Here is a 10,669-nt window from a genome sequence, read left to right as displayed (position 1 = left end):
TAGATATTTTCTCTATTCTTCCTTTTTCCAAATCCACATACCTTCTGGATCATTTATCACTGTTGTTCTTCACAAAGTTAAAAATTCAACACTTTATTTGAAGCAGCTATGGGAAATAACACAGACTAGTAGTGGAAGAAAAATACTACATAGAAATCAAGCAATTCCCAATCTCTCAGCCTTTCTACCACCTCCCTAAGTACACTAAGCAGTAAGCATCAAGTCTAACATCTGATTTTTTTCATCTGCTTGGTCTCTTTGTATTTAATATTTTGTTAGCACCACTATGCTGTTGAGTCCCAAAACCACATGGGGAGAGGAGGGAGAGTGGGCCAGGAGAGGCTTTTACTGAAGAACAGTTTTTGCAAACAGAAATTCTGTAAAACACTTCAAGGCAATATAAAAACAAAAACACTAAACAAAACGCAAAACCCAAAACAAATCTGCAGATCACCAAGCATCTTCCTACTCCTGGCTTCTGAAGATGTTTCTAAGGAGTGCATTTCCTAGCAAATAACATGGGGAAAGCAGTTATCAGTACTGAAAATAGTAGTTAATGAGTATATTCTTCATCAGTTGGTCTAGTTTATATCATGGACTTCTTTAGCCATAGCTATGTCATCATGCATGAAGAGCTATGATCGCTAAACATAAACCGAAGTTAGAAGACAAGCCTGATGTATATATAGAAAAAAAGGCAATACTTCAGTAGATTTTTCCACTAGGGAATTAGTTACCACACTCACAGGAAAGACAAGAACTATTGATGTACAGTTCATACAGGGAATGCATACCAGCTTTTACTGCAACTGCATTCCCAGTGAAGACACAGTCTGAGCCTCTCTCTATGTTGCACTTTAAATAAATCCAACAGTAACAAATCTGACAAGGCTACAGAGGGAAACAGCCAACTCTTTAAGCCACCTCTGTAAGATTTATATGGAGCAGTGAAGAACGTTGAAAAGAGTAAGGGCAGAAATAAGTAACTGAGAATGAAACAGCATAGTAACATAAAGAATTACACGCCACACAGACTAGTCATTTACCCTGGAGTAAATCATCATCACACAAAATCTTTACATTCATACTCAAGCAGGAGCACCTACTACTCCATGGTAACAGCCCAAGAGCACATTCATGCCCTCCGGGAAATACCAACCTTCTCTTAATGATAGGCTACCCTGCCTTATACTACCATAAGCAGCTCATAACCCCATACCAGAAAAACAAAGCATTGTCAATAACAACTAACTGTCCAAGAAGAAAGTGAAGATTTGAAATAAATGCCCTTTCTTATCTAGTAACAGCTAAAAAGCTGAATTCCTTAATGCTCCACAAAAGGTTCACTGCTTATAAAGTTTACTATCGAAAAGAGAGAGGAAAGGCAAATAAAGGATGAGGGAGGAAAATTTGTAGATAACCAGAGGGTAATCAAGAGCCAAAAAAGATTTGAGAGACTTCCAGTGGAAAGGGTGGTCAAGTAGCAACATAACAGCAAAAAGAAGTTCAATCCTAAAGAAGGTTAAGAATGAAAAATGGAAGCAAAATTTCCAAATCTTTTATCTACTTCATAGAACACTAAGTTAACAGTTTTCACCTCGAGTAAGTGGGGTAAAGGTGGACTTCAATCAAATCTTCAGTTGAAAGCACAACAAAGAGCAAGTACGATGCTAGTAAAAGGAATAGAATCAATAACAGAAAAATCATTACATTTATATGAATCACTAGTTTTAACATGCTATACTAGTTATACCAATTCAGCAATGACAACATAAATAGAAAAGCTGATTTAAACTCTGCAGCTTAACTGAAAGAATAAACTCACAGTGTAATGTAATACATTATTCTACACTAATTTAGTGGTAAGGATTAAAAGGAAACATAACAGAGAAAGCAAACAACTCCTTATCTAATCAAAGCTTATGCAATGGACAACAGGAACGCTGTATCTGCCAAGACTCAGACATTTAAGAAGATGGACTAAGGTCTGAACATCTGTCAAACAACTTCTGCTTCCTTTTGTTAGGCTACACCTCTTTACCCCAAAGCAGGCCAATTCAACCAACCCACTGCTAATAAACCTACTCAGCAGCAAGGAGGTCTTGGAAGCAATTACCTATATTCTCAGTAAATTTTAATAACTGCTTTTTGCATAAGATTTCCAAACATAACAAAGGCCCACAGGTCAGTAGGTTGCCACATGAAAAAATAAAATCCCTCTTGCTTTTGTTCAAACTGCCTGCGTTCCTATGACTAACCACCAGACACAGGTAAGAAAAATGGCCACTGGGCTTTTTGGTCTCCTAAGGCAAGGAGTTTTGGCTGAGGCTAGTTAATGATCCTAATACAGACTCCAGAAAGTGTACTCAGTCTTGGAACTCATCTGAAACTTTTTTTGGGGCGTGGCTTTAGCAGAGGAGTCCTAGTCCCTAGAACGCATGGTTAATACTTTCTAAACCTAAGAATTCTTTACAGGTAGTCTCTTAAGAGTTTCACCAAATTTTACATCCACTGTTGAAGTCAATATAATGGGAAAGCTTTGTAAAAATGTAGCAGAGTCCTAAGAGGTAGAAGGCTATATAGTCTTGATCTTATCCTTCCAAAGCCTTAAAAACTCTCTTGCCCTCTCACACTTTCCTCTTTGTCATGCATTCAGACTGAGAAAGTCTTTCTACAGTCAGCATCCATGGATACACGTAACATTCATAGAAGAAACTGCAACACTATTTTGAAGATACTACCTCCACTCTCACACTTAATAAATAATCTCTAAAGGATTTTATCAACTGCTTAGCTTTTCATCATCTTCAAGGCAAATTCAGCTAGCTTTGAAGTTTAAAAAACTTTATCTGTGACAAACTACATTGGCAATTTTGCATTAAGGCAGCTAAGAATCAAATGGTTCATTCTGTCTCCTGTAAGAGCCATTTTTAGAGAAAAGAGTAATTTCCTATATATCGTGTCACATAAATCCATAGAATGTCTGTCACCTATGAGAAAAAAACATGTTCAACGACCCTCCACTATTTTCAGATATCATTCTTCAGCTAGCATTTATGGGTATTAATAACTAATAATTTACATACCTTGTATCTTTGGCACACTTTAACAGAAACCCAAGTAGATGTCACAATGACATATAGACATTACAATATAAAATGCACCTTACACAGTTTCAGCAATGATTTCTGAATAGGGACAGCAATGAAATTCACAGAATAATAGCTAACTAATGATAGTACACTGGTGTTCAACAGTCTTTCCACAGAACGAGGCAGTTCAGTATCAGCAAATGGGGAGAAAAACTGTCAAGAAATCAACTCCACCTTTACATTCTCCACAGATGTTATGGAAAAAGGAAAGAGGGAGAAAGAGATTTGATACAAATCCTTCTAAGAGTCTTCTCTTGCTACATATTCCTTGTACAAGTAACTACATTCCTCTAATAAAAAAAATTAGTATTTATTATGTCTAAGCTTTCCAAACTTTAATGGGCTTCTCTCTTCTGAAAATCTGTCAGGTCCCTACAAGAAGACAATTAACAAATTTCACCAGAGGATGGCAGCCTATTGTTACCAATAGAAGGAAAAGGAATTCTGAAGAATAAATAACAAATACTGTTATTGCACAGTGATAGCTCAGTAAACTTCACAAATACTGATAAGGCAGAGTAGCTTATCTGAGTACTAAAGTACTATTTGAATACTTCTAAAGACTGAGTTCTATGTCTACACCATTAACTTACCAAAGGATGAAATAACCTCATCTTTGAGTCTTCTCCCTGCCTTTCCCCAGTATCAACCTATGTAATGCAGTACTTTAAAACACAACAATACAAAGAATAATACAGAAGTTACACAACATTAGTAGACAAATAACAACAAACTTAATAAGACACTGGAAGTTTAAAAAATATAAGATACTATCAAATCATGATTTTAATGTGCACCATCGCTACGGCAAGTGCATACCATGTAATCAAAACGTATATTCAATAAAACAGGATTTCTTTCATATCCATATTGAAAAGCCAAAAAAACAAAAACAAAATTTTGAAACGTCAAACCACTTCAGTTTGAGACACAAGTTTGTTCCGCAAGCAAGATGCCTAATGAAGACCAGTTTTGTAAGGATACCTATGCTATGCAATCCTCAATCTCCCATCACAAAATCCCATTCCACCTCATATCCTTAATGATAATAGTCTCAATGCAGTATCTTCTTTATTTCCTATATTTCCTTCACAGCAATATATCCATAGGTTAGAAGTATGGGTTCAGAATCGACTACTTTGTTGTCCGCAGACTAGTGTATGAAACTCACAGATCATCTAGGTGCTTTCTCTTGCTGCTTAAACAAGTTAAAGAAGGTGAGGGAGTCTTGATTTTCCTTCCTTTTTGCAGTATTAATAGTGTCTTCTTCCTCTGCCCAGGTGTCAATTTACATAAAACCTGCAGGAATTCAGTGTATCTGGCAAACTGGCTAAAAGTGTCCACTATGCTCAGAAGTGTCAGGAAAGAGAAAAGGACAGATGGACAGAGAAAGAGCACGGCTATTTGCATATCACTGCATGACCTTAGGAAAAAAGAGTTGTAAAATCATAAAAGCACAATGAAGTATGGGCTGGATGAGCAGACAGTGAGGTGGATTGAAAACTGGCGGAACGGCAGGGAGCAGAGGGTAGTGATCTAGTGAATTCTAGTTGGAGGCCAGTAACTAGTGGCGTACCCCAGGGATAATACTGGCTCCAATTCTGTTCAACATCTTCATTAATGATCCAGATGATAGGGCAGATTACCCTCAGCAAGGCCACTGATGACACAGAAGTGGAAGGAGTGACTGATACGCCAGAGGGTTATGCTGCCATTGAGGGACCTCGACAGGCTGGAGAAATGGGCCAACAGGAACTCATGCAGTTCAACAAAGGGAAGTCCAAAGTCTTGTACCTAGGGAGGAATAACCCCATGCATTGGTAAATGCTGGACGACCTGGAAAGCAGCTTTGCAGGAAAGGCCCTGGGGGTCCTGGTGGACAACAAGTTGAACATGAGCCAGCAACATGCCCTTGCAGCAAGAAGGCTAACAGTATTCTGGGCTGCTTTAGAAGGATAAGGACAATCTCTTCATTCCCAGTGTTGCTGTCACTTAGTTATTCCATGAACAAGGAAGCTACAGAAGCCTGGGTTCCTATGGATTTGAGTCTTAGAACTCTCAGGTTCTTCCAGCTTGTCTCTGCTTCACACCAACACCTCAGCATATTCTCCTACAGCGGCCTTCCACAGCTACCACCTGTTTGGCTGCCAAGTGACAGAGCTAAAAGCATGCCAAGGGGTTAGTCAACATCTCTGTTTCGTCTTGCCGTCTGGCTGCTTACTCTAAGAAGGAGCATTTCTAACCGTCTTTTCTTCAGTTGAAGTACCTCTTTGGAGCGCTTTCCTCTGCCCAGCTGCTATTTTTCACAAGTTGGTAACAAGTACATATATATTTCCCTCTATCCTGTGTCAAATTTGGTTATAATTGGCAATGAGGATCAAAAGATACTGAGTGAAGTAAATGACAAAGACAAAAGCTTCCTTTCCTTAAGAAACCAAGAAGTGAAAGTTTGGTTATTCTAAACATAGTGGAAACTTCCAAAAAGTTTCACATCAGCATTCCTGCACCAGCATTTCCCAAAAGTGAGGGAAATGCCTAAGACCAGACCAGTAGAAAAAAGTATATAAATTAAGATATGGCAGTATTTAACCATTCATATTGGTTTGCTAAAGTGGGAAAATATTCCAGCTACCTAAAACAGGTTATGCAAATGAAATACAATACAACTTCGCTGTTATGAAACTTTGACATAATTTAACGTAATTTCAAAAAGCATTTATCTATGTCCTGAGAAGCAGTTTCTGCTCTCTCTCGAAGAAAGCAATTATCAACATTAAACTATGTACCATATTAGTTCAACCATAGTTGGCCATTTACTAATCTTATGACATTTCTTTTCAAGTTTAAGTTAAATCTAGAGAGTTAAATCTTTCAGAGCTTAAGTTTCTAGCTAATATTTTGATATTCACTACTAGTAATTCTACAAGTAGTTGCATTCACTGGAATCTGTTGAAGAAACTTCAAATGTCTCAGAGAAGACTGCCCAGTAAAGGTGAACAAAACCAAGAGGTCTCAACTTTCCAAGTTTGAACTATGCCAATTTGTTCTCTCCATTACTCAAAGTTTCTGGGTATTTTCCCATGTTGCCCTGATTTAAAAAAAAAAAAAAATTCTACTTCACAAGTGTTTGTTTTTTAATGACAGATTAGCAAGAACAAAAAATTAGTAACACAAGCTTTTTTTTTTTCCTAATGAAGTTCAAAGAAAAGAAGAAAATTCAAATGGAAATGCTAAGAATACCACCAAACATCACCACCCACTGTTTCACAGTCTTAAGAGCAGATTCCCAGTTAAAATATTGCACTAACTATCCAGAAAAACTAAGGTATACCACAACAGACAAAAGAAACATTAATATTTCCATTTCATTTTGATCAGAATTTAACACCAGCATGACAATAAAAGCAATGGTAAACTAAAAATACTGAAATCATGTTCTGAAGCCTATTTTTTTTCCTCCTTCTCTATGTTTAGAATTTAAGATTGTTTCTTGGGTTTGTGGGTTTTTTTCTTCCTTTCTGGGGAGATTAGAGGTTTGGGAACAAAGCTGCTAATAGGAAACATACGGAAAAGCCCTGGAGTAAATGAAAATCTGACTCTAATTCCAAATGCCACGTATCACATACCACTATCTAAAGTTATCTGCTAAGATAAATGCAAGATTTACCCTGCATACTCAATGAACCAGCTGAGATGGAAGACAGTATTAAGTATAAAATAAACAGAGAGTCTTTCATGATATTTAAGAGACTTTCAAAACTAATCAATATTTGAAACAAGTTGGGACGTTTCTCAAAGCTTGTGTGAGCCAACAAAAGATTAGCTCAACAGAACATGCTGCCAACAGACAGACTTGTTGCAGTTTTTCATATAAAATATGAACAGTTCTACTCAACTGAACAATGCAATTCTGGATTTAACCATTATGCTGCTATGACTGCAGTGGGAATACCATACAGCCAGGTTACCCTATGCATGAACACTTTTTCTGTCTCAAATGTCCAGGAGAAATTTGAAGACTATGAGATTTCTGGAACAGCAGCACTGTGGATGCAGTTTTGACATGAATCCCACACATCTCCACACACAGCTAAGTCTTGCCACAAATTCCCTGTGCATAAGCAGTAAATTTAACAAGCCTGGATGCATTAGACTAGCCACATATATAGAGGCCATCTATGCATCTCATGCAGTATGTTTCATACACCAGATTCATTATGCATGTACTACCCATCACCTATACAAAGGTTTCTATCAGAGTCAAGGGGAGCAACACTGAAATATGCTTTCTTCACAATTACATTTGCAGTAACTGTTAAGGAGTTACATTCTCTGTTAAGCATGGAAAAAACCATCTAGCTGACTGGTTGCCAAAGGATGTAAAATTTCTTGAGGGACAGAGAGGGAGCAAGTCACCAACACAAGCATGCACTTGCCTCTTAATTGTTCAGTCTGTGTTATTTCCAAGTGCTTTTTAGATACAAAGACCAATGAAAATACTTTCCTTCCAAGAAACACTCTTCACAGAATACCTTAACTCCTTTGTTTCTCATTTGTGGAAAAGAAAATTGGCCTGCCATTCTAAAAGATATTATTTTACCAAAATTTATATCCTATTTAGGCCACCAAGAAGAAAATCCAGACACCATACTATTCTTCTTCTTCTGTCAGCTCTATCTCGTTCTATCTTTCTATTCTACAGGATGAAACAAGGAACATTTGAAACAACAAATAAGTGACTCATGGGTCAGTAATAGGGCCTAATTTTTTAGCATGAAGTGAAGAAGCCACTTATGTATTAACCTGGTGAGCAGATGCTCAGATTCAGGAAGTGATATAATAAGCTAGTGTTCTGCAGGAATAAAAAAAAAGTAACCATCTACTCATTTCTCCAGCAGCAATACTGTGATGCAGCATAATTATTACTTGCTCAAAAAAAAGCTACTGTTTAATAGCTAGAAATTAATAATTTCATGAATGCTTATTTTGCTTTTTGGAATGCATATTTTTGATTTTCATATAGATGTTACCCTCCTGTAAATTATTATTTCCAATATTTTCTATTTCCTCAAATACTAGATTTCACAGGGCAAAGAAGAACTTTTATTTAACTCCATTTATAAAATTACTAACATAGAAAAAGTCCAATAACTTTCAGAAATACAGAAGTAGGAAGTAAATGTCAGTACAACAGTATAATACTTTGCCCCCGTATTCACTAACTGCGTAATACTGTCCTATAACAACAACCAGCAGAATCTTCATGTAATATGATAAATTTTGAGAAGAAAGAATCAGAGTACTCTGAGAAGCTATGTTCCATGCAAACATCTACCAAAATTGGGTAGTAAAGTTAATGGCTTTATGTTCTACTTGGCAAACTATGGTCTTATACAGGGGCCTGTAAATTGGCACATTTGATATGAAGATAAAGTCTGTTGTGATGCTATGCAAAAGAAAACATTCTTCAAACCTCCATCTACCACTATCATAGCCAGACCCCATAAGTACTTTCTTAAGCAACATGGCAAAATATTCCTTATTTGTCATGTCAGGAACACAGTTAACAATTAGCATTTACCTATACAATATAGCAATGAACTTTTCCAAACACAAAACAGGGTAAGCTAGTGTGAGGTCAATAGGCCACTATCTCTTCTCCTTGAGACCACAGTCAAGGTGAAATCTGTAGGAAATTATGTGTTGGTACTATAATCCCTTGGTATTTTGGTTCTTACTGAAAAAAAAAATTCTTCATGAAAAGGTCTTCCTAGAACAATTAATATTGCTGCTTAAAGATAAATAAAGTGCATTCAGATTGAATTTCTAGAAGTCAAAACCACAATCTTTTATTTCAGAAAAGTAGAAACTAAGTCTGATCTAAAACCAATCTTCAACATTCTTCTTACTGCTTCCATCTAATAGATGGAAGAAAAAAAAGTAGTTACACTTTATAAAAACCTTGTATCATTATTTATGATAAAGCCATAAACACAGTGCACATTAAAAAAATAAAAGGTTTCTTACCATGCTAACTAAAAATCTTTGAAATGTTTTCCTTGAGCACGTTCCATTGGAGCATACATACATAAGGCAATATTTAATTTCTCCTGTTTCAGGAATGCTTTGCCTTAGCGGTACCTGTGTATGATAGATGCATATTGCTGCTTCTTGTGCTTTGCGCTTAGAACAGAAAGGGTAACACATGCTTCCTGCTTTAACAGTTCCCTCCCAAAATCAGAATGCACAGGAACCTGAGGAGAAAATGTGAGCATGGAAAACGCATCTGTTAGATGTGCAATTGCTTCATAAAGTAACTTTTCTGTCTTTCTAAAGAGTACCTTTCCACTCAAACATTCCATTGTGGGTAAACCCAGTATCTAGTTCACCCATTAGCAGTTCTAAACAATTACACCAGTCATCTCTCTGTGACTGCTTTCATAACATACAGATTTATTTAGAGATTTCAGCAATAAGGGAGTTTTGGGGAGCTGTCTTGCAGTCATATAGAATATTAACATTTTTAAAGGCAGCTACTACTATTGGCTCAATTCTGATAGTTCATTCTAATCACTCAAAGCATTGGTTTCACGCCATCCCCTGACTAAGATCCAGTTAGATTTTTTTTGTATACTTATTTTTTTAAAAGAAAGCATTATGGATGTTTATATTCTGGCTACAAATAGTAGCAGGCATTACCTTCACTCTCAAAAAGGGACAGGACAAGGCAAGAGTCAGGTCTCAGAAGCATGACATATAGCAACAAGGACACTTGCTTGATTACCATGGAAGATCTGTAACTAATGCCTAGATCACCTCATCCTCCCTAATGAAATGGCCCCTAATCTGAATGCTGTTCTAGGTGTGAACCATGTTCAAGTCCTCACCAGAAGCAGCCATAAGGCCTTTCAAGGATCTCAGAATGGCGAATGATAGAAGAAACAGAAGACTTCCTGCCACAGAGTGATCGGATAAAGTAACTATGAGACCCTGTCTTAGCTCTGCCAAGAAGCAGCTGTGACTCACAAAGTATTCAAACAGTAGAGAAACACTTCAATTTGATTACTTGCCATAAATCAAATTACATTTATTTTATATGTCAGGTAGAATGTAAGTGCATGGACAAGTATCTTTCCCAAAACAGTGTTAATATTATTTAAAGAAAATCCAAACACAATGGAGATAAAAATGGAAAGTAACTGAAGGAAATTGTCCTGGTTTCGGCAGGGATAGAGTTAATTTCCTTTCTAGTAGCTAGTACAGTGTTTTGGATTTAGGATGAGAACAAAGTTGATAACTCACCGATGTTTTAGTTGTTGCTAAGTAATGCTTACACTAGCCAAGGACTTTTCAGCTTCCCATGCTCTACTGACTGAGAAGGCTGGAGGTGCACAAGAAGCTGGGAGGGGGCACAGCCAAACTGGCCAAAGGGACATTCCATACCATGTGACGTCATGCTCAGTACATAAACTGGGGAAAGCTGGCCGGGGGGGCCGCTGCTCAGGGACTGGCTGGGC

At 37.2% G+C, this 10,669-nt stretch overlaps 1 protein-coding gene across 3 annotated transcripts in view; it reads right to left on the bottom strand.

Moving 5' to 3' along the window:
* Nucleotides 1–10,669, bottom strand: part of CENPP (centromere protein P) — a 169,426-nt gene that overhangs the window by 91,006 nt on the left and 67,751 nt on the right. The gene's annotated exons all lie outside the window — the stretch shown is intronic.

This window comes from Aptenodytes forsteri, unplaced genomic scaffold (genome assembly GCF_000699145.1).
Source record: "Aptenodytes forsteri isolate BGI_AS27 unplaced genomic scaffold, ASM69914v1 Scaffold240, whole genome shotgun sequence".
Taxonomy (NCBI): domain Eukaryota; kingdom Metazoa; phylum Chordata; class Aves; order Sphenisciformes; family Spheniscidae; genus Aptenodytes; species Aptenodytes forsteri.
The sequence above is the reverse complement of the archived record's forward strand: the minus strand, read 5'-3'. Positions and strand labels throughout refer to the sequence as shown.